The sequence below is a fragment of the Mauremys reevesii genome, linkage group 1 (genome assembly GCF_016161935.1).
Source record: "Mauremys reevesii isolate NIE-2019 linkage group 1, ASM1616193v1, whole genome shotgun sequence".
In the NCBI taxonomy this organism is placed as follows: Eukaryota; Metazoa; Chordata; order Testudines; family Geoemydidae; genus Mauremys; species Mauremys reevesii.
The window spans coordinates 81,491,245-81,516,848 of record NC_052623.1 but is presented as its reverse complement, the minus strand read 5'-3'; the positions used below and the strand labels follow the sequence as shown (position 1 = coordinate 81,516,848).

General features: G+C 42.5%; 1 long non-coding RNA gene across 1 annotated transcript in view; it reads right to left on the bottom strand.

The window, feature by feature from the left end:
• Positions 1 to 24,707, bottom strand: part of LOC120383371 — a 30,498-nt gene extending 5,791 nt beyond the window's left edge. The window contains exon 1 of the long non-coding RNA XR_005588432.1: positions 24,413 to 24,707. This is a non-coding gene — a long non-coding RNA (uncharacterized LOC120383371). The remainder of the gene's footprint in view (positions 1 to 24,412) is intronic.
• Positions 24,708 to 25,604: the final 897 nt, after the last annotated feature.

Genomic DNA, 25,604 nt, shown 5'->3' with positions numbered 1-25,604 from the left:
CTTGTAGTGTGGGGCCCAAAACTGGACACAGTACTCCAGATGAGGCCTCACCAATGTCGAATAGAGGGGAATGATCACATCCCTCGGTCTGCTAGCAATGCCCCTACTTATACAGCCCAAAATGCCATTAGCCTTCTTGGCAACAAGGGCACACTGTTGACTCATATCCAGCTTCTCATCCACTGTAATCCCCAGATCCTTTTCTGCAGAACTGCTTCCTAGCCTTTCGGTCCCTAGTCTGTAACAGTGCATGGGATTCTTCTGTCCTAAGTGCAGGACTCTGCACTTGTCCTTGTTGAACCTCATCAGATTTCTTTTGGCCCAGTCCTCTAATTTGTCTAGGTCCCTCTGTATCCTATCCCTACCCTCCAGTGTATCTACTACTCCTCCAAGTTTAGTGTCATCTGCAAACTTGCTGAGAGTGCAGTCCACACCATCCTCTAGATCATTAACAAAGATATTGAACAAAACCGGCCCCAGGACCGACCCTTGGGGCACTCCACTTGAAACCAGCTTGGAGCCGTTGATCATTACCCGTTGAGCCCGACGATCTAGCCAGCTTTCTATCCACCTTATAGTCCAATCATTGAGCCCATACTTCTTTAACTTGCTGGCAAGTATACTGTGGGAGACCGTGTCAAAAGCTTTGCTAAAGTCAAGGAATAACACATCCACTACTTTCCCCTCATCCACAGAGCCAGTTATCTCCTCATAGAAGGCAATTAGGTTAGTCAGGCATGACTTGCCCTTGGTGAATCCATGCTGACTGTTCCTGATCACTTTCCTCTCCTCTAAGTGCTTCAGAATTGATTCCTTGAGGACTTGCTCCATGATTTTTCCAGGGACTGAGGTGAGGGTGACTGGCCTGTAGTTCCCCGGATCCTCCTTCTACCCTTTTTTAAAGATGGGCACTACATTAGCCTTTTTCCAGTCATCCGGGACCTCCTCCGTTCGCCATGAGTTTTCAAAGATAATGACCAATGGCTCTGCAATCACATCCACCAACTCCTTTAGCACCCTCGGATGCAGCGCATCCAGCTCCATGGACTTGTGCTTGACCAGTTTTTCTAAATAGTCCCGAACCACTTCTTTCTCCACGGAGGGCTGGTCACCTTCTCCCCATACTGTGCTGCCCAGTGCAGCAGTCTGGGAGCTGACCTTATTTGTGAAGACAGAGGCAAAAAAAGCATTTAGTACATTAGCTGTTTCTGTATCCTCTGTCACTAGGTTGCCTCCCTCATTCAGTAAGGGGCCCACACTTTCCTTGACTTTCTTCTTGTTGCTAACATACCTGAAGAAACCCTTCTTGTTACTCTTAACATCTCTTGCTAGCTGCATCTCCAAGTGTGATTTGGCCTTCCTGATTTCACTCCTCATGCCTGAGCAATATTTTTATACTCCTCCCTGGTCATTTGTCCAAGCTTCCACTTCTTGTAAGCTTTTTTTTTTGTGTTTAAGATCAGCAAGGATTACACTGTTAAGCCAAGCTGGTCGCCTGCCATATTTACTATTCTTCCTACACATCGGGATGTTTTTTTCCTGCAACCTCAATAAGGATTGTTTAAAATACAGCCAGCTCTCCTGGACTCCTTTCCCCTTCATGTTATTTTCCCAGGGGATCCTGCCCATCAGCTCCCTGAGGGAGTCAAAGTCTGCTTTTCTGAAGTCCAGAGTCTGTATTCTGCTGCTCTCCTTTCTTCCTTGTGTCAGGATCCTGAACTCGACCATCTCATGGTCACTGCCTCCCAGGTTCCCATCCACTTTTGCTTCCTCTACTATTTCTTCCCTGTTTGTGAGCAGCAGGTCAAGAAGAGCTTTTCCCCTAGTTGGTTCCTCCAGCACTTGGACCAGGAAATTGTCTCCTACACTTTCCAAAAACTTCCTGGATTGTCTGTGCACTGCTGTATTGCTCTCCCAGCAGATATCAGAGTGGTTAAAGTCTCCCATGAGAACCAGAGCCTACGATCTAGTAACTTCTGCTAGTTGCCAGAAGAAAGTCTCGTCCACCTCATCCCCCCAGTCTGGTGGTCTATAGCAGACTCCCACTACGACATCACCCTTGTTGCTCGCACATCTAAACTTAATCCAGAGACTCTCAGGTTTTTCTGCAGTTTCATACTGGAGCTCTGAGCAGTCATACTGCTCTCTTACATACAATGCAACTCCCTCACCTTTTCTGCCCTGCCTGTCTATCCTGAACAGTTTATATCCATCCATGACAGTACTCCAGTCATGTGAGTTATCCCACCAAGTCTTTGTTATTCCTATCTGTAGTGAGTCGGTGTGGCTCCCCTCCTGCCCAGCAGAGGGATCCACCTTGCAGACTCCCAAGTGGGCGGAGCCACCACCTGTCCCTGCCCCCCGGAAGTCAAGGGACGGGACAGAAAGTAGAAAAGCCGGCTGCCAGAGCTCAGTCAGAGCCCAGCCGCCGCTGGGAGCAGACATGCTGGCGGGAGCTCCTGACCGGGAACCCTCCAGGACCCGAGGCAGCTGTCCTGACTGGCTGGAGCTTCCCCGCACCCGCTACGAAGAGGAGCCGCCGGAGCTTCCCTGTGACCGGTACTGGGAGCAGCCACTGGAACTCCCCCGCACCCCCTACGAAGAGGAGCCGCCGGAGGTTCCCCGCCCCTGCTGTTACCCGGAGGAGCCGCCTGAGCACGCCTGGCCGGACTTCCCCGAGGAGCTGCCAGACCTGCCACCAAGCCCTGGTCTGGAGGAGCCTATGCAGGTTGACTGGCCTGGAGCTGGTGCCCCGGACGAGGTAAGCCCTGAGGGGGAAAATGGAATTAGCCCGGGGGTAGCCGACCCCTGTCAGGCTACAGACGCAGAGGTCCCGATGTCAGTGTGTTGCAGTCAGGACCCCACTGACCAGCAGCGGTGATAGCTGCTGCCAGGGCCCCGGGCTGGGACACAGTCGAGTGGGTGGGCCTGTGTCCCCCCTGCCATCCCACTCACGGGTGGCAGTTTTCCCCCTCGCTCAGCCCCTGCTCCAAAGGGCTTGGGCTTATTGTGCTGTTTTCTGCTCAGCCCCCGCAACAAAGGGCCTGAGCTCTCTGCCTGTACTGTTTGCTGCTCAGCCACTGCCACAAAGGGCCTGAGCTCCTTACATACTGTTTGCTGCTCAGCCCTGCACCAAAGGGCCTGAGCTCCTTATATACTGTTTGCTGCTCAGCCCCTGCACCAAAGGGCCTGAGCTTATTATACTGTTTGCTTCTCAGCCCCTGCACCAAAGGGCCTGAGCTCCTTACATACTGTTTGCTGCCCAGCCCCTGCACCAAAGGGCCTGAGCTTATTATACTGTTTGCTGCCCAGCCCCTGCACCAAAGGGCCTGAGCTCCTTATATACTGTTTGCTGCTCAGCCCCTGCACCAAAGGGCCTGAGCTTAGTGTACTGTATTGCCGCTCAGCCCTGCACCAGAGGGTCTGAGCTTCCTAACGCAGTTGACTATTGTTCAGCCGGTTCCACAGAAGACGTGGAGTGAATCGGTGTGGCTCCCCTCCTGCCCTCAGGAGGGTCGAGCCCCGGCGCGATTGATTACACTATCACATCATAGTTCCTTGACTGTGCCAGGACTTCCAGTTCTCCCTGCTTGTTTCCCATGCTTCTTGCATTTGTGTATAGGCACTTAAGATAACTCGCTGATTGTCCTGCTTTCTCGGTCTGAGACAGGCTTCCTCCCCTCTTGCACACTCCTGCTTGTGCTTCCTCCCAGTATCCCATTTCCCCACTTACCTCAGGGCTTTGGTCTCCTTCCCCTGGTGAACCTAGTTTAAAGCCCTCCTCAATAGATTAGCCAGCCTGCTTGCAAAGATGCTCTTCCCTCTCTTGGTTAGGTGGAGCCCATCTCTGCCTAGCACTCCTCCTTCTTGGAACACCATCCCATGGTCAAAGAATCCAAAGCCTTCTCTCCGACACCACCTGCGTAGCCATTCATTGACTTCCACAATTCGACGATCCCTACCCAGGCCTTTTCCCTGTACAGGGAGGATGGACGAGAACACCACTTGTGCCTCAAACTCCTTTATCCTTCTTCCCAGAGCCACGTAGTGATCCGCTCAAGGTCATTCTTGGCAGTATCATTGGTGCCCACGTGGAGAAGTAGGAAGGGGTAGTGATCCGAGGGCTTGATGAGTCTCGGCAGTCTCTCCGTCACATCGTGAATCCTAGCTCCTGGCAAGCAGCAGACCGCTCTGTTTTCTCGGTCAGGGCGGCAGATAGATGACTCAGTCCCCCTGAGGAGGGACTCCCCGACCACCACCACCCGCCTCCTTCTCTTGGGAGCGGTGGTTGTGGAACCCCCATCCCTAGGACAGTGCATCTCGTGCCTTCCAATTGGTGGAGTCTCCTTCTGCTCCCTTCTCTCAGATGTACCATCTAGTCCACTCTCCGCATTAGTACCTGTGGAGAGAACATGAAAACGGTTGCTCATCTGTATCTTCATTGCTGGTACATGGACACTCCTCTTTCTTCTTCTGGAGGTCACATGTTGCCAAATTTCTTCACTGTCCCTCTCTCTCCTCTGCACAGCCTGCTCCGATTCTTCAGGACGTTGTGCCCATAGAAGCATATCCTGACGTCTGTCCAGGGAATCTTCATTTTCACGTATGCAACGGAGGGTCGATACTTGTTGCTCCGGACCTCGAACTTTCTCTTCCAATATGGAGACCAGCTTGCACTTTGTACAGACAAAGTCGCTTCTGTCCGGTGGAAGAAAAACAAACATGGCACAACCTGTGCAGGTTACAACAGCTGAATGCTCACCTTCCATAATTTCTTGCTTCTAAGAGCTTCCTCAGCTATTTCAGCAACTCACAGAAGCCCGCAAGATGACAGCCTCAGTGGGCTCTCCCCAGGCAAACTCCCTCTGTTAGCCTCTGCTGTTCGCCGCTCAGCTGGTTCGCTGCTGACTGCCTTTTTATAGCAGTCAGGCCCACTCAAGGCCCACCTGGAACAAAGATCTCCCAATTCACACTGTTCAAACAAACAATCAAGCACACAGTCAAACTGACCAACTGACAAACTGTCCCCTGCAACAGACACTCAGATACTCACCAACACAGCCCCCCTGATGCAGCACTTAGCATACCTCCTCACGGACAGATCCCAGGCAAACTCCCTCTGTTAGCCTCTGCTGTTTGCCGCTCAGCCGGTTCACTGCTGACTGCCTTTTTATAGCAGTCAGGCCCACTCAAGTGATCTTCTCAGAGCTCTTTCCAGTCCCATGAGCAAGAAGGCAGAAAACACAGGAGGCTGCACAACTGGTGTTGGATTTTGTGAAACATTCCTGCAGCTCTCAGGTAGAGGAGCTAATCTTCTCTGTTAGGAGCAGCCAGGAGGGCATTAAACTACAATGGAAGGGGAAAGTGCTGAGGACGAAAATGTGGTTCAAACTTTTAGCATGTCATGAATAAGGCTAAGATTTTGTCAAAGATATTTTTAGTAAAAGTCGCAAAGTGGTCATGGGCAATAAAGAAAAATTAATGGAAGCCATGACCTCTGTGACTTTTACTAAAACTATGTGTGAGGAAATGGAGATCAGCAGGTCCTCACACCATCTGCTGTGGGACAGCTGCACAGCGACTGGGAGCTGTGGGGCCCTCACCACTTGCAGAAGCTGGAGGCTCCAGGGTACCCTTGCCGCCTGCAGCTCCGGGGGTCTCCCGCCGCCCACGGGGGCTGGGAGCTGTGGGGTTCCCCCACCGCCCATAGGGCCAGAAGATGTGGGGGTTCCCTGCCACCCACAGTGGTCAGGGGCTGCAGGGGTTCCCCGCTGCCTGTGGCAGTTAGGAGCTGCAGGGGCTGCCAGAGATAGGAGGGGTACCCCACAGCTCCTGGCCCCCATGGGATTCTATGACTTCTGTGACCTCCATGACTAAGCTGTAGCTTTAGCCATGAACTGATGTGGCAAAGAATGCAAAAAGAAGAAATGTTTCAGTTGCTTACACACCAGTGCTAGGAGTCCAGGTAAAAAGCAACAGTGCCCCCTCTGGCCATGCAGGGAATGGCACCAGAACTCACAGCTTGGCAGGCTGTTAGTCTATTTCTGGTGCCCCAGACATTTGAAGACCCTCTCCACTCTTAAGTCCATCAGGGGAGTGATAGGGGAAACTAGACCTGCCCACTCCACTGGGTTCCAGCTCAGGGCCCTCAAGCTACTTAAGCCGGATCAATGTTCATCATCTCTGGCTGTGCCCGGAGTGTTTTCCTACCTTCCCCAGGTTTCTGCAGGCTCTTCACCCATCTAGGGCAGTGGTGGGCAACCTGTGGCCTGTCAGGGTAATCCACTGGCGGGCCGCAAGACAGTTTACATTGACCATCCACAGGCACAGATGCCTGCAGCTCCCAGTGGCCGCAGACCACAATCAATATATAACAAATGGGGGAAAAGGGAAATAAATCACACTGAATATAAAGTAGAAGTTACAAAGTGTAAAAAATTTATAAGAAAAGCTAAAGCAATCAAGGAAAAAGCTGTGGCAGGCTGGGCTAAGGGCAATGAGGAGTTTTTTAAGTATATCAGGAACAAAATAAATCCTAATAATGGTATAGACCTATTAATAGAAGGAAGTAGTAAAACTGTTAATAGTGAAGAAGAAAAGGTAGCAGTGCTCAATACATATTTCTGTTCTGTATTTGGAAAGAAGTAGTACTTTCTGGACAATGAGTAACTAAAAAGGATATTAAACAACGTCTACTGAGTGTTACAACCTGGCCCTGTACCCCACTGTATGGTCACTGGTCTGTTGTCAGTGGGTCTAGTGACTGGTCTCATGTACTTCCAAACCAACTGGGTCTGGATAGTCTTCTCACTGTATATAGCTCTGGGTCCCTAATGATCACTCCCAGGCTTAGACTTCTCATCTGAGGGTGAGTCTACACTGGCAATGCTAAAGCACTGCCGTGGCCGCACTTTAACAAGCAAGACATGGAAAGTAATTCTTCTGCTTTATTCCATGCTGATTAGGCCTCAACTGGAGTATTGTGTTCAGTTCTGGGTGCCACATTTCAGGAAAGATGTGGACAAATTGAAGAAAATCCAGAGAAGATCAACAAAAATGATTAAAGGTCTAGAAAACATGACCTATGAGGAAAGATTGAAAAAAAAGGGGGGTTGTTTAGTCTGGAGAAGAAAAGACTGAGAGGGGACAGTTTTCAAGTACATAAAAGGTTATTACAAGGAGGAAGGAGAACAATTGTTCTCTTTAACATCTAAGGATAGGACAGCAAGCAATGGGCTTAAATTGCACCACAGGTGGTTTAGGTTGAACATTAGGAAAAACTTCCTAACTGTCAGTAGATAAGCAATGTAATAAATTGCACAGGGAGGTTGTGGAATCTCCATCATTGGAGATTTTTAAGAGCAGGTTACACAAACACTGTCTGGGATGGTTTATATCAGTGGTTCCCAAACTTGTTCCACCGCTTGTGCAGGGAAAGCCCCTGGTGGGCTGGGCCAGTTTGTTTACCTGCCATGTCCGCAGTTTCGGCCGATTGCGGCTCCCAGTGGCCGCAGTTCGCTGCTCCAGGCCAATGGGAGCTGCTGGAAGCCGACTGCCACCAGGGGCTTTCACTGCACAAGCAGCGGAACAAGTTTGGGACCCACTCGTCTACTTAGTCTTGCCATGAGTGCGGGGGAATGGACTAGATGACTTCTCAAGGCCCCTTCCAGTCCTATGATTCTATGATTAAGGTAACTGCATAGATGTAATATACTTAAAATTTTGTAAAGTGTTTGACTTCATACCACATAACATTCTGATTTTATAAAATGGTGCTACTTTTGTCCCTTTTGATCCAAGCAGTTAGGTAATATCTGCGGTCTTGCAAGTTATTTCAGTTAGGAGGAAAAATTGATCATGGAGTCAAGTATTTCTTTGATGCAATTCTGTTTATTTACAAAGAATATGAACAAAGTTCTGTTTCTCCAAACTATTGGATGTTGTTTTGCCTCCTGCTAGTTTTCTCAGCTTGTTTTCTGGCTACTTCTTTTATAAAAACATGTCTGCAATCAAATCAGTTCCCATCCCTTGCATTTCTATTCAATCTAGTCATTGGGCAGTGGCTTCCATTGTTTCAGAACTACTAAACAAATAGGCATGCTAGCCCCTTTTTGTTTAGACTAAATGAGTTAACAATTAAATGTCCATCTGCTTCACAGAAGTCTTTGACTGCCTATAGATCAAAGACATGCTTGCTGGGTGCCTCCCAACCTGCACCATTACACTATACAGTATCAATAAATCACACATTTAATGGATTAAGAAATGGCGAACTGACATCTCAGTTGTCAGTCAAGAGTTCTGAATTGAAGGAGGGAGGTGACTTTACCTATGTATATGGTGGAGGGTATGTCTACGCTACAACGGCACAGTTATATCACTGTGGTGTAGACGCTTTCTACATTGATAAAAGAGGATTTTCCATCAATGTTGGTAATCCATCTCTCTGAGAGCTGGTAGCTAGGTCAATGGAAGAATTCTTCCATCAACATAGCTGCTTTTACAGCAGGAGTTAGGTTGACCTAACTACATCACACTGTGTGTGAAATTTTTCACAGTCTGAAAATGTAGCTAGGTCAATGTAATTTTTAGCTGTAGTCCAGACACTGATATGATATCCATGTGGTAAAAAAGAAAGTTGAAAAATTAGAGAGGGTGCCGAAAAGAGCCATAATAATGATTCAAGGACTTGAAAAATGCTTTAAAATGAGAGACCTAAGGAGCTCAATCTGCTTAGTGTATCAAAAAAAAAAATTGAGAAGTGACTTGGTCACAGTGTATAAGTACCTTCATGGAGAGAAAATGCCAGGTACTGAACAGCTCTTTAATCCATTGGAGAAAGACATAGCAAGAACCAATAGCTGGCCTGGCTTCAGATTCCAGTGTTTTAGCAGTGAGAGTGATTAACCTTTGGAACAAACTATCGAGGGAAGAGATGAATTCTCCATTTTGTGATGTCTTCAAATCAAGATTGGATGCGTTTCTGGCTTTTGCTAAACACAGGTTATGCTTTAGCAAGACAAGTTACTGAGCTCAATACAGGGGTAACTGTGTGAACTTTAAAGGCCTGTATTATAGAGATGGTCTGACTAGATGGCCTTATGAATTTATGAAAAGTTGAGTCATTCAGGATGAAACTCACAAAAATCGATTCGGCGTGGAAAAAATTCTTGGGACTAGCCTGGTGGCTCCAAGGTTAGTACTGTGCAGGAGAGGTGAAGTCAGATGTCAGTTCTGGTCTCAACTTGAATTTAACTTCTACTTCTGGTCTGTGTGCCCCCCTGGCTGTGAGTTCTACAGAGGAAGCCTGGCTATGACGTCGTTTCCAGCATCACTTTGTCCAGGTACTTTTATCCTGTTTAGCAGCAGCCATTGAAGGGCACAGAACGGAGTTAGGCCAAACCCGCCACACAGAGATGGGAAGGGATTAAGTATAGATCTGAACACTTCAGCTGAGATGTGGAGACATAAACAGGAGAGTATTCTCTTTAGTAACAGCTGAAGATGTGTTTAACAACATCATAAGTCATTGTTCCCTCATCAGCCAATCCAGCAGTTGTGGGAGGGAAATAGAATTGATGGCCTGCTCCCACTCCCCAATTTCCCATCAGGATTATGAAGAGTCTGTGTCTGCTTTCTCACTTCTGTAATGTAATTAATTCCTGCCCCTCTGTTAGTATGTCTGTCTGTCTTGTGTATTTGACTTTCTCTAATTTTGTTTCCCATTTTTTTAAAAACTTTTAAATTTCCTCCACAGTAAAGGGACCATCATTAGAATCCTGCCCTGCTCCTCACTCATTGGCACTCCTTTGGCTCTGTTTTAGAACCCTCTAGGTTCTGTTTTAAGTTCTACCACTGACTCGTGTGAAATTGTGCCAGTCCCTTAAGCTTTCTGTGCTTCTGTCAACCTGTGAAATGGATATGGTACTTGCCAAATTTACAAACCTGTCCTTAGAGTTAATTAAAGTTTGCAAAGCACTTTGAGAGACTCCAAGGACATGTGCTATAACATAATAGTATTTTTGGAGGGAAATAACAAACAGCATTTTTTAAAAAATTAAATTTAGGCTTTCCCCGGAACCCATAGTTATTTTATTAGGTTACAGTCCAAAGGAAATTATTGATTCTAGAAAGCATCCATTGATAACATCATTGCTGCTAGCAACCAGATGTGTGATAGCTTGTTGTTTTGAAAGGAGAGATCCTTTAACATAAGTATCACGGAGAAATAAAGCATGGAAAATCCTTTCAATAGAAATAGACAGACAGCCTTATATCAGGTCCTAGTAGATGTTATGATGTATGTGTATCGTTTTTGGAATTTGAACTTATTAAATACACAGATAATCAGAGACCAAACATAACTGAGTATTTTAAAGGCAACACATACAGGCTATGAATAGGATTTGTTAATACTTCATGGTTGTGCAATAATGATAAAATAAAAATTAAAGGGGAGTATTTTTGTATTATCACGTATCTTTGTGAATATTGTGATTATCCCTAACTTCTGTGTGTCTCTAGATTTTTTTTAATCTTGCCTTTTTACTTCTTAAACATTTATCTCTACATTGTCCAATGTAACTTTTTAAGCTCTTTTCTTTTTTCTTTTTTAACAATAATTCAATCACTCTCCTAGTTACCTCCTTTTACTTCCACCTCCAGTCACTGTCACTCTCTCACTCAGTCCCCTTTGGGAAATCTGTTACAGTCAAAAGTTGGTGGCATCAGGTGGGCACCTGAGGTACTAAAGAGAGTCCTCCTGTTGTGTGGCCTTTTGACTGCAAGAAACAGCTGTGCCTTTAGATGCTGCCCACTGTGATTAAAGAAGACTAAGTCTGGGCTGAGAGAGAGCGTTGTGGGCCCTGCATGTGTTATACAACACCTAATGCATAATGATGGTGTGTTTGCATATTACATGGCAACATTCTTAGTGTTAAGCTATAAAATAGCTTAACCAAGGAAGTGCTAGAAGCTAGACTGTACAGAGCACTGGAGAATATACACAGGAAATAATCTTACACTGGCAGAGTGATGACTTAATGTTTTTCTAGCTTTAAATTCTATATATTCTATTCTATTATATGGCTATAATATATTCATTATTTTTGTATCAGAATCACTACTAAATATTGTTGAAGATGCAAGAAAATTGGGTTTAACTACATAATTTCTGTATAAAATCAAATAAAATGTTATGCATTCACACCTCTTATAGCTACAAAGAATTGCCTAATTTAAAAAAAATGAAATACATGAAGCAGATGTCCTACGGGAGAAATCTGTTATGGTCTGGCAGCAGATTCTATTTTACCATTTTGAGATATTCTAACTGAAACATGTACATAAAATTTAATTATATATGTAATTACTGTAAATAACATTTTATCAAATTTATAGTTATTAAACATTCCCTCTAGATTTCAAGGTTCAGTCTCCTTGTACTACTTCTTATTGGCCTATCATTATTATATCATGATCATTTATACTGTATATCGGGAATACCTTATTTTAGTAATATTTTTCTGTTCTTAATATCACTACTGAATTCTTTGTTAAAAACAATTAGCATTTTTATTGGACAGGGGTGTGAATTAAACTATTACCATATATTATATGTCTGAGTCATGCTTTTTAAATAATGAAACATAACTATTAAACTTGTTCAGAAGATGGCATTGCAAAGTTAAATACAGATTCTGATATCCTAGACAAATACTGTAAATAGCAAAGCATATTCTGCTAATATCTACTACAATTTGAGCCCACGGAAATGTGTTTCTTTTTATATACTGTGTTTATTCTTATGTTAATAAAATAATTGTAATAAAACTGCTGGAATTTCTTACACCACCTTACAGTCAATAAATTACAGTACCAATACTTCAAATGAGGCTTGTTTGTTTAAAGTCTATGAAATCTAAAAAAAAACCAAAAAACCTAAAATTGAAGAAAATGTTTAATAGTTATGCATTTATAGATGTTTAAAAGTGAATGGGCAGAAGCTGAAATTGGTCAGAGTGTACACGCTCATCTTTTTTATGACCTATTTGGGATTATTTCAATAAATAATCTCATAAATTGAGATTATATTTAATTTGAAAAAAAAAATATTAAACACATGAGATCTAAATTGATTAAAAAAATGAATGAAAAAGTTTCAATTTGCTGAATTTGAAAGTTCAGAACTATGAAACTAATGACCCAATTTTCTTTACATTTTATGCTTTACAGGGTCAAATTTAATTCTCAGGTGCATTGAACTGTGACACTCCTTTATAATAAAAAAAATTTATGCCAATAAAGCTGTATCTTCAGTGTATGAAAAGAGAAGCTGGCTCCCAACCCATTTTATTATTTTCTTCCATATCTGAGGATCTCTAGTTTGCTTGAAGGGTCTGTCCTCTGCCCAACAGAATTGCTCCAACAAAGGAGTGTTGCCCATTCTATAAATAGGGCCCACTATATTTTTCATGTGAGATTTAATCCAAGTACCTGATTATATTTTGTCTGACTAGCCCCCAGAAACCTTCAACTATAGCCACAAAGGGGCCTATCTTCAGCCCTTTCAATATACTTCACAGCCTATGACGGGACATTTAACTTGATCTTATTTGTCAGCAGTAATATAAAGCAGAATAGGGTTACAATCCAACTTGCTTTTAGTCCTCCATGACATGAGGAATTTTTAGCCCTCTGAATTTTTCCTCACTCAAGGCCAACTAATTTTCAGAACTGCCAGCTTTGTCACTCAGGCTCTGCTGCATCAAACTAGCAGTTGTACTAACTTTGCAATTAAGACTCTTAGGCTGCGAGAGGAGTTGTCAATTAATGCAAAATAGTTTAGTGAGACACTGACATCCCAAAAGTAATAGTATTTTGGCTTGACAGGTTTTGATAGAGAGGTGGCAGCCCTGTTTAGCATGTCTGTTCCCTAATTCTGGTTACTCGAGGGAGAACGGTGGCAAAGGCTAAAGGATATGTTTTAATGGTGGTAGCAGATATACTGTGTTCTAGGTATTTCCCCTCCCCCCACACCCGAGATAACCAGTAATTGGGGGCATAACTCCTGGAAGAGAATTTTTACCTCTTGAGTTTGTTAGTCCACAGAGCAAAATCACATCAGTTTTGTTGTATGATTTTCTGCTCACCTTTTTCCAACCTGAGAAGAATAGTCCAATATTCCATTCATGAGATATTGGACCATCTATCAGGAATTGTAGGACTGAATGAAGCCATGGTCTGACTGGCCAAAGGGAAAGGAATTGCAAGAATCTTACTGGCCTGTTCACTGTATTTGCCAGCACTTTTTGAAACACTAGGAAAAGGAAAACAGGAAGTAAGAGTGATCATTCTCTGGCCTTTCCAGAGGTTTGAGAAAGCATCTGTCTTCATTATGTGTTTCAATATGATTCTTAAGAAATAAATTGGAATTTTGTAAGTGTGAGGACTCACCACCAGTTCCAAACTGGATTTACAATGACTGGATTCATTGTCTCTGCTGATCCAATTCTACCCAATTTGGCCAGTTTAGTCTGACTGTACCTACATGTGGATGCACTAAAGGATTCACGGTTTTCCCACAGAAAGAGAAGATCTAGCTTGTTTAAAATTAATAGCACTACTGGTGAATGCCACACCTATTGCTGATTCTGGCTGCAGATGTCTCTATGATTTCTAAAGCTGACAATTCCAGAAATGGATGGGGTTCTAGCAGAAGGATTCCCCTCCACCATATTATCGCTAACTATGTATTCCAAGACATCCAGATACTTGCTTCCCTAGTAGGCATTTTTACCTGTGTAAGAGCGGAGAACCATAGTGGCTAAATACATCTGAATTACAATATCACCTCCTGATATCGTTCGTTATGAATTCCCTTTGGGCAAGGAAATGTATAGGGTTAAAACTATAGCAGCTATTGTGAATCTGAGAGTCTAAACAAGAGAGGGAGTTTATAAAATGACTTAGGGAAAAGTCTTATAGCATGTAATAAAGTAATACATTTTCTATAGAGTTTTAATCCAAGCTATAGTATTCTAGAACAGGGATATAATCCTTTGTTAAATTCTGTAGATCCATTTAAACATTCTATACAAAGGATATAATTTTCCTTGGAATCCAATTAATTTCACTGTATTGTCCTTGGAATCCAATTAATTTCATCCCTATTAAATTCTATAGTACTTTTCCAAAAGGGTGGGCTTCTGTATATTTACCAGGACACTTTGAGAAGGCTTACTGAGGCTGAGATACAAAGTCTTCGGAGTTCCTGTTACCCGCTGCAATCAAGATAGTCTGCATGAATAAGTATTTTTATTGAAAGAGGCTTGAGGCAATGCATAACCACTCATCATCAAGCTACAGTTCCTCAAGGTAAAGCCCTCCTTTGATACAACATTTCTTTTCAGAAAATCAGAATGTCTCATCATTTGGTTAGATAGGAATTCCAAAGAAGGCTTAGATCAGATCAGTTTTTGCCTTTTGGAAATCTTGATTTTAAATCTTGGAAAGCAATGCAAAGCTGTAGAGGGATGAGCTGCTTTGAAAGTTAGACTTAAAACTGAGTCATGGCCCCCCAGCAGACTTAGGAACCATACATAGTGAATGCATCCAGCTCCCTTTCATGTTTCCATTCTATACCACTTCTAAGGCTTCAGATTCTGGGCCATCCTATTTTTTTCTTCTAAGGAGAGATCCCTGCAGGGCCGGCTCCAGACCCCAGCACGCCAAGCGCGCACTTGGGGCGGCATTTTGCCGGGAGGGCGGCAAGCGGCTCCGGCGGACCTCCCGCAGGCATGACTGTGGAGGGTCCGTTGGTCCCACGGCTCCAGTGGACCTCCCTCAGACGTGCCTGCGGAGGGTCCGTTGGTCCCGCGGCTTCGGTGGAGCATCCGCAGGCATGCCTGCGGGAGGTCCATCAGAGCCGCGGGACCAGCGGACCCTCCGCAGGCACGTCTGCAAGAGGTCCCCCGGAGCCTCGGGACCGGCGACCGCCAGAGCGCCCTGCACAGCGCACCGCCCTGCTTGGGGCGGCGGAATTCCTAGAGCCGCCCCTGGCTCCCTGTCTATGTTTGTGAAAAGAGGCATTCTTGCACCAGACTGTATCTCTTCTGACACCCATTTCAGTACTGATAAGAGGAAAAGTCAACCTTTCCCAGATTTGAACACAGACTGTTGACAAAGTCCATTGCCAGAAATTGAGTTGGGTGTGGGGCCCAGAACCTTCTCAAAGGAGTTGAGAAAAATTCATTCTCTTAGCTTGTGAATCAGTGCCATTAATGTGCTAATTTCTTCCATTAAGGACTGGGGTCAGGGCTCTCAAGGGTACCACACTGCATGACATCTGACCCTTCATCCTTGTCCCACTGCACCACAGTCTCAGGTGCAGGGTGTTTGGCAAGGCAGCAGGCAGCAGCAGCTGGCTGATTTGTGGGTGGGGAATAAGGAGGAAACCTCTGGGCCATCTACTGTTTCTCTTCTCCAAGAAGCAGTTCTAAGGCAGGGAGTGTAAGAGAGAAGACAGCTGCTTTTGGATAGGGTAGGAGGGAGAAGAGATGCTCCAATTTCCACCGAGTGGAAGGGTTTGGGGAAATAGATCAGTTCCTTAAGTGATGGTCTCTTTTCAGGCTGGAAAACTTCTCTCCCCGCTGTGAATAATGCACCAGACCAGCCTACTCCTTCTGACTTTCCCCTCCTGGTCCAGAAATGAGTTGAGAGCTCTTGGACAGCTAGTGTCTGTCTCTCTCTCAGCTCCTTAGTGAGGAAGTAAGAGAGAGAAGTAGGTGCTAAAAGCAAAGGTGACAACTCTGGAGCCCTGCAGAGAGATAGGGCTGGACTAAATTAATTGTATTCGGGCTGTGTGCTGATTTAATAGTCATCAGGCTAGAGAGAGGTTTACTGTAGGCCAGTGATTAAGGTGCTCACCTGGGATGTTGGAGTCAGGGTTAAGTCCCTTCACCAATAAACATGTAATTATTCATACAAAGTGGAACAGTTTTAACTGGAGAAATTGAGAGAATCTCAGACGATCCGCTGGCTTAGGAGAACCATGGGAGACCCAAGTTCAGATCCCTGTTCTGCCTAATTCAGTGCAATGACTTCCTGGATCTCTCACCTCCCAAGTGAGTGCTTTAACCACTGGACTATTGGGTATAATGGAGTGTGAGGCAGGAAAGGTTCTCTCTTCCCCTCTGGTTTTCACAAGAAAGGGCTGACCTGGCTTAGGTGTGCAACTCCAGGAGACGCTTCACGGCTGAGAAACCCAAGGGGAGAAAGTGCCTTCTTCTGGCCTTGACTTAGGCATCAAACTACCTGAGAGGTGTGGGGCTTAGGCCACATCCTCTCTCCTTGGCACTTCATGTTGGCTATCTTAGGCAGCTCCCCACTCACTGTGTTGGCTTTTTTTTTTATCCCATTCTTAGTACCTATCTCTCCCCATTCATTGTATAGAGAATCTGGGCACAACTCGGGGATGGGGATTCCACTGAATGGCTAGTAACCAAAAAGTCTGGTGTCACAACGTTGAACATTAAGTCTCTTTGTGGATCTAACACTAAGTTTCTAAATCCCTGTGTAAATCTGGGTCTTTATCTCACACCCCTTTCTTTTTCATTTCACTCATGGTTAGCAAAAGCGGCTCCCTGCCCAGCTTGCTGATTTCTGGGGATAACTGTGTTAGATGTTGAACTCTCCATCATGCATTTCATGCAAAGCCAGGTGCCTAACTTGGGGATGCAGATTCCACTAGCTAGGCCGTGCAGTGGTCCTTTCCTCAAGCTGAAGCATGTCCTCCACCCACATTCTTGAGGTAGGAGAGACTGGTGAAGCATATTGGGTGGGCAGAAGGACGGCGATATTCTCAGCCTCCAAGGCCCGTGTGAAGTTACCCATTTCTGATCCACTGAAGAAGTGCCCAGATAACAAATCCAGGTCAAAAACATAACAATGGGTCAAAGAAGACTCTTCTTCCACCAATTTGATGAAGTCAGAGAGACAGATAGAGCCAACAGAGGACACAGTGAAAGTGAATGGAAGAGGGACTCCTCCATGTGCCTATTCATTAAAGAAGCAGGGTTGAAAAATATCAGCCATGAGTGGAGAAGTCAAATTAATAGTTTTTGCTGCAAGGATCTGCTCTATTCATCTTCTGATGCCATATTAAAGGAACAAAATAAACACTCAAAATATAGAAAAATAATGTACCTTTATTTCCTAATATCTAAGCTACAGTGGAATCTGCAGCAGATTATTGTAACCACCACAGAAACTAATATTAATTGTGAATAACAATGAAAACATGTGAATCAAAATGTTTATTCCATTCTGACTCAGGAAGCACAGGAATTCTGTTCACAAAACAATTCTTTGTTTCCTTTACAGTAAAATGTTCTTTGCATTAGTAAGCTATGGTATTAAGAAACATCGATAATTGCCTTTTATAGTTTTTTCAAGCTTCACAATTTAGTAAACCTATAATTGAAAAGCTGGATTTTGCAATCAAAAAGTATAATACAGGCAGTGTTGCTATGCAAAAGTAAAGAATTTCCTCCTTCTTTAGCTTATTAATTTTCAAATAATGCTGTAGGGCTTGTTGTGATAGTTCTTTACAAGGTAGTAAATATAGAGCTAAACAGACTGTCTGGGCTGAAAACTAATTACCATTAGAAACTGAAGCATTTGGGCTTGTTATATCTGCAAATCAAACTCCGAATACAATCTCCATATTAAATAAAATGTTCAGTGAACCATAAAGCTACTCACAAAACTGGACCATCCTTTTTTAGTTATTGTGGCTTGCATGCAAGGTATTTGGAACATTAAAATACTGTATGAACTGGTGCCTGTGGAGAGGAAGTTGAAAGTACACCTTTTTAAAAATAACCCAGATTTCAAAGAGTATCGCTAGGAGAAAAATGGCAGGAGGGAGGGACACTTTTAAAGATGTCATATGGTTAGAGAGATGGGAGTGGAGAAACTTAAGGTTCTGTTCCCAGAATTGCCCCAGACTTTCTCTGTGACCTTGGAAAAGTGACAGTTTCTTGGTGCCTTGGTTGTTTTCCATCTGGAATCATAGAATTGTAGGACTGGAAGGGACCTTGAGAGGTCATCTAGTCCAGTCCCCTGTACTCATGGCAGGACTAAGTATTACCTAGACTCTGACAAGTGTTTGTCTAACCTGCTCTTAAAAATCTGTTTTTTTCATAATAGTGTCCCACTGTTGACTCAGATAAGGATAATAATTTTAATTGTGCCACAGAGTTGCAGAGATGCTTAATTCATTAATGCTTGTAAAACACTTTGAGATCTTTGGCTGGAAGTCACTGAAGAAAATAATTATTTATTAATAGTAATAATAAAAATAGACATGACAGTAGAAAGACTACACTACTGCAGGTAAATAATGTATTACCTCTGACTGGACTCTTTGATAATTGCACCTGTTGAGATGCTGCACGCTTTTTCAGGGGATGAATGCATTTCAAAACAACAGCTAACTAACAAACAGCAGGTAGGGAAATGGATGATCACGTTGTAAAAAAATCAGAAGGAAGTTACCTAGAACTAGAAGGAATCTGAAAAATACAAAAAAATCTCACTTCAGCAAAGGATATAGGGGGTGGGAGTGGAAATGAATCTGGTTTTGGAATCATCCCTCACCCTAATTGCCTGGAATGCTGCCTATGTTCCTGTCAAAAAACATAAAAGGAAAATGCTGACTGATTATAAATATTGGAATATCAAATTTGGACATATATTGTGAAATGTATAGTGAGAATAACTACACATATAATAAGGTTGCATATTTATCAAGGATTTCTGGCAATAATATAAACCATGAGTACACAGATACCTTTATACAGTACCTGTCATCTGCTAGCTGAAATAAAACAACTTTATGCACAGGGAGGAGATCAGAATAAAGAAGTTGCTTCAGCTATCCAGGGAGAAGGGCAATTGTGCAGAATTGACTTAGGTCACATGACCATGACTCATCTGAGGTTGTTTGACCATCAAAGGTTGCAATAAATTATAGCTGTTGTCTTGTAGCACCCACTGGACATAAGAATGCAAAACAGTTTTAACTTACAACTCCTTCTTTTTGCACGCTACATTCTACATCTTGGCATCACAGCACGATAACGTTGTTGGCTTTCCTAGACTTTAGCATTGGGGTTGACTGGAGTTCAGTCTGGATGTAAGAAAGAGGCAATGCTAACTGGCTGGGAAAAACAACTGGACCACATAGTGGAGAGATTAGCTCCTTTTTTAGATGTACCAGGCTTAACTCCTGTTATTAAGATTTGTGGATGAGTCCTGTTGGATCTTCAGCTATATGAACTACTCCTGAAGACCACTTTTATGCTTCTGCTGGTGGAGAATACAGCTGTCCACTTACTTAACAGTGTTTCAGTAATGAAACATATTACATCCATGCTCTATAGACTGCACTGGCTATTTACAATTGAAATTCAAGATCTAATTTAAAGACTTTTGATAGTCTGGGATGAGGCTACCTCAGACACCACCTCTCTATCCATTCCCAGACACAAACTATATTATGATGCAGATTGAGAGAACATATCAATTATTTAGGGTAAAATGCTTTATAGGGATGTTGTAACTAACTCCAAAACAAATAGTACATGCCCTGGAAATCCAGAGTTAAGGTTACACTTGACAGAAATTCAGACTTGTTAAGAAATGGAAATCAACAGGGCGGGCACCCAAAAAAACTCAATTCTGCCCTTTCATTATGATCAGGGCATTTCCATATTGGTAGCCCTAAATTATATTAAATTGATTTTTACAATACAATTGATTTTTTTCTTTATGGAGTATCTACAGGAGTTGGTTGGCGTGGGCTTTTTGGAGGTGTTTGTGCCCTACAAAGTTATTCCCAGCCCCTGATGTTGCATACAAGTGTTAAGTCAATCTGACACTTCCTGTGACTATTGGAACCCTTTGAAATGTAGCCTGTAAATAAAAATGCTGCTCTGAACTATCTCCCTCTCCCTCTGTGTAAGCAAGTTTCTGCTTGTGTGCTAAATATAGCTCCAAGAAAGCTATGGAATACTCTGTTTAATAACTTTAGAATTCTTAGATTTTGAAGCTGGAACTTGGTGCTGGACATCAGATATCCCTGGAGATAGTCTAAGGGTATACATTTTATGTGGATAGTGGTTTCAGTCTTCCCTAGCTGTGGGCAAAGGAACATTATGAGAACCAGCAAATTTTAAAATAAGATAATTTTGGAGAATGGGGAGAATGCATTTCAGGAGCCCCTTAGCTCTACCCCAGGTCCTGAGCTAGCATAACAATTTTCATGCCAATCTATGTGTGTGGACTTTCATTCACTATGAATAATTAGCCCTAAATCGAAGGTTCTACTCAGCTTAACTATGGTACTGTAGTAGAAGCATAGAAATGTAGAGCTTGGAGGGATCTCAAGAGGTCATCTAGTCTAGCCCCATGCCGAGGTAGGATCAAGAATATCTAACATCTAATTGGAATGACTATCCCATAGTACTCAAAGATTAAATTCTGTCATTTCGGGGGAGATGTGTCGTATTTATTATACATGAAGAGGTTTTAAATGCAAAACTCAGCTTCACCATGGAGCTGAATCTGGCATCTGCACTCATTGTTGGACTCAGGGTTAGATTTTGCACCTAGCTCAGTACCCAATAGCTTCCACTTAGGGATCTGAATAAGTGGCCAGATTTCCAAAAGAGTTCAGCGGCCATCTAGTCACATACTTTTAAGTGGACAGATTTTCAAAAGTGCTCACCATCCAACAGCCCCAGTTGAGAGTGCTGGGAATTCCAAGATAACTTTCTAAGGCCAGAGGCAAAGCAACTACACTGCTGTTTAGACTAGACTAGACTAGAATGTTTGGAACACCCTAATGGAAGAGCTCCAAATGAGACCCAGCTTGTATTTTCTCAGGGCCTCGTGATAAAGCACTTTTTTTTTCTTTAAGTGTTCTACCTGCAACAACAAAGAAGGGAGGAAAGAAGAAGACGGAGGATTAAAAAACAAAATAAACCTAATGCTCAAGGAGCTAGACCAAAGGATGGAAAGAGCAGAGTACAATTTGTTGTTTTATTTGCTTATCTTGAAGAAGAAAAAAAAGTAGTGCTTAGATACTATGATTGGCATCCTATAAATACCTAAGATAAGATATGCTTCTTTTTGATCCTCCTATGTATAAACTTCCTAATCTCCATTGCTATTCATAATGGAAATCACCATTAGAGAAATCTGTACTGTTTGATTAAGTAATAAAGTATGGTCTGAATATTTTTGAGAGAGAGATTTTGTTAACTATCTCTTTGCAAAGTCTTGTTCTTATTTTTTATTCTGAAAATGTTCTTAAAATTATACTAAAAGATCATTTAAAATATATTGTAGTGACAGTTGAAACTGTCAGAAAGAAAATGTGAAAATGAATGAATTATATTAATTTACATATTAAAATGTAGTATAATAGGAAAAAACAAATGGTTAGTCCACTATTTTAATGGGTTATTAATACTGATTTTATTTGCAACATTTTTAGTTGAGAATTTTTTTAGGATGAGTTTTTTAATTTTAGAAGTAGTCCCCATAACATATGAGATACTGGAAAAAGGAGAAGTAGTGGATTAGGGTATCAGGAGAATTAAGCGTAAGTGAGTTTATCTTACCGCAAAGTTCGCCTTTATGTTGGCATTATTAATATTTAGCTTATGGTCCTTTGAAGCAAGATTGGCAAAGACATTTTTAAAAGGTAGGAATTTGTTTAAAATTTTATGTTAATAAAACCACAAAGAACATATGCTTCCTGCTTGAAACAAACTCTTTTTGGAATGCCAGGACTCACTAGGATACCTGACTGCATTTTGTGACAGCTGATTTCTGTATAGTAGATGTTTAATAAATTGAGACATTTTATACTAAATTTTGAAGATTAATATTTTTTTCAGTAGTGACATTTGTACTAAAAAAATACCTTTTTAAAATGAGGTCACTGCTTTCAAAATGTAAGAAACAGTGTCAAATTTAAAATGCTCTTTTAGAAAATAATTCAGTTACTGCTCAGTAAGAGAATAGCTTAATGTCTGTGACAAGCAAAACATCTGCTCCAGCAACAAAAATGGGAAGTCAAAACCTGAGATGAGCAAACAGGTTTTGGAAAAAAAGAACAGGCACAAAATACTAAAACGCCAAGTGAGTAGATCTTTGCTAATTTGGGTTCAGATGGGAATAGTAACCTCTATCCCAGCTAACTTCCTTTTCCCTCCCTTTCTCTCACCAAATCCTTTGTGGAGTGTCAGCATGTCTGAAAGCCTCTACTGGGTTTAGCTTCTGTCTTCTAATCTTGCATATGTTAAAGCTTCCTTGGGGTTATGTGGTGGATTCTGGGCTGGCTGACTCAGAAGTCCCAGAGTACATGAAAACTGCAAATGGCAATCAATCCAGCAACACTGGCTTGGACCTTATGAAAGAGCTGGCAGGATGTCAAGAAAGGAAGAGTCCAGCTGCTGGTGTGTGGGAGAGGGACTGGGATAGAACAGGAGCATCAGGTCAAAAAGAGCAGGTGTCACCATTCAGGACAAGAGGATATATGAGAGAAGGTTTGTGGTATTTGCGGCAGATAGGCAATGTGAATTTGAGGTGGGAAGAACATGCCAGGATTAAGAGAAGATGGAAGGAGACTTAATGTGAAGGATGGAGAAGACTTTAAAGGATAAAAGATTAAATACGTTTCAATAAATTTGAAAACTAATCCAGAAAGACCTCTCTGAATGTTAAGAGATCTGCCCCTTGATAGACAAAGCAGCAATTTTTGCAAGATTTTTTCCCCTCCCATCCCTGGGTGTTATAACATATATGGTATACAATGCATACATACTTAATATACATTGAAGGAATGAAACAATCTCTATATCCAATTTACTTTAAGATTTCATTACTGACACTGATATTCCTAGTATACTGTACAGTGGGTAGGTGTATATATTGCTGAATGACAGATTCTTTGTGGACAGGATAATTTCCATTGTAAATATATATATTTTTAATTTTGCCTGAAGAAGACTTAAGAGAAGGAGCAGAAACATCTACTACAAGAAGTTAGAACTACACACTGTGGAAACAAAAAGGAAAATTCTCAACAATAATCTTCCTGTGAAAACTTCAGGATTTCTCCCTATCCAACCCCAAACTCTGTTGCAAACTAACTCAATATCCAATCGCATCAGAAATGGAAGAAAATGCCTTTTCCCTAACATAACACTAAAAAGCTTATGCAAGAATCATAGTTACTCAAGACATTAGTCTAAGCAAATTAAGGGTCATTTATGTTTACAATTATACAAATATGCAGCAGCACAGTTATAATTCAAGTGCACCTCTCACACTGCATGGATTATAAACTTGTATTGGAAATTCATAACATACTTTCTTTAGCTATTAGATTGCAAAATGAGGTCATATAATGTGAAATGGATTTTTTATATGATCAGGTAATTGAAAGCTGTATTATATACACTTACAGATTGTTTGTTTCCTTTAGAATCAATTACACTCTAAAAGTTGTAGTATGAAAACACATACTTTAAATCTTCATGCAGGTGCACAGTGTACTTGTTGCTATGTAAAAATATCATAAAGGTTAAAATCATTTAGAGCTTTCCCTAACCAATCCAACGACTCCTATTCTAGTCTCATGGGCTCTACAGCTGCCTTAGCAATATCCTATTCAGTAGCAATAAGTGCTAATATTGACTTTAAACCAGGGGTCGGCAACCTCTGGCACGTGGCTCGCCAGGGTAAGCAGCCTGGTGGGCTGGACCAGTTTGTTTACCTGCTGCCTCCGCAGGTTCGGCCGATCGTGGCTCCCACTGGCCGCGGTTCGCCACTCCGGGCCAATGGGGGCAGCGGGAAGCAGCGCAGGCTGAGGGATGTGCTGGCTGCAGCCAACCCCTGCTTTAAACAATGATGAAATCACCCTGGGAATTGCAGAAGCCCCATTGCTTTGAACATTTAGAACTGGAATGGAAAAAGCACTTGCAAAGTTACTATAGAAAACAACCCTGCATTTACCGGGAGAGGACTAGATTATCTAATAGGTCTTTCCTGTCTCTAACTGCTATGATACTATGAAGCATTGTAGCTATAGATTATGAATAAAAATTCCCAGTTATCAATTTGAGGGTTGACAGGATCTTGTCCCAAGATCAGGCCCAGTATTATTAAAATTATTATATAGTTGGGAATCCTGATGTGCACAGGTGCAACACTCACACTATTGGAACTCTTTTATATTTACAAATAAATAATTTATTAATATATTTAGTAAAGTTACACACACTCAATAAGGTAGATAGAGATAATACAGAAAGTACATCTGAACATCCATACTCACACCATCCCTTGCAGAACAACCCGAAATGTTAACCATTATCTTCCTCACCACCGTCACCTTCCTCATCTTCAGCAGTTGCCATCATTCTCTCCCCTACTGCCCTGGGATGCCATTTTTATAATATGTTATGCTGACGTTACCATGACTAATGAATATTGAATAGGGGTTTCTCCCCTCTTCCTTATATGTATTTCCTCCCATTCCCAATGTTAAGATGTCCTTCTATAGGCTAGTGTATTTATGATTTCACCCCATAATCATATACGTCAGTTTGTAACCATGGCACTCTTGTGGTCGGATGTTCCGTCCAAAACCTTCCAGAAGCTGGTGTCAGTTCACATTCTGTGGTTGGCTGATGTCATCATGGACAAAATTCCTCCACTACATTCTACTTCCAGTTCCCCAAAATTTAGGGGAGTTATCTATGCCAAAGTTCGTAGGCCTCAAGCCTAATGCTAACTGCTGAAGCCAATGTCTTACAGGATACAACCCTGTAGGTTCCTTGCATTACTGCTGAATATAATAAAGCAGAATATAAAGCAAATCAGTGAATATAATAGAGGTAAGATGGCCCATTGGGCTACAGGCATTGAGCCAGTGGCTTAATGTAGAGGTAGGTTGCCATTTGCCTGACTAGAAATTAAGAGGATGTACACCACAAAAATGATTGGGTTCACTCAGGAAAAGAAAAGGATCAATTAATCCAATAATTTCATGCCCTAAACCAGTCAAATAGCCCTTAATTATTTTAGGGGGTATCCTAGTCTAGGCAGATCAGTATAAGAAACATATTAAGCCCAGATCCACAAAGGGACTTAAGTATTGCACTACTTAGCATTGCATCAACTTTCAAGTGCTTAGTAAATAAATGGAACAATACCTGGATCCACAAAGTCTGAGATAGTTACCTAGGCTCTTTATACAATGAATGGGGAGAGATAGGTGCCTAAGAATGGGATCCACAAAAGCCAGCATGCTAGGCCGAGAGCGACCTAAACTATCCAGTGGGAAATGTCTACCAGAGGGTTGAGTCCTAAGGCCTGTCCATCTCATGGAATTTAGCAGCTAAGTTTGTGCTGAAGGGAGGTGCCTATTTCTGCTTGCAGTCAACAACCAGGAACCCCTCCCCTGGAGTTAGAAGGCGAAGCCATTTCTTGTGAGACAGAGTTAGGCACCTAACTCCACACAAAAT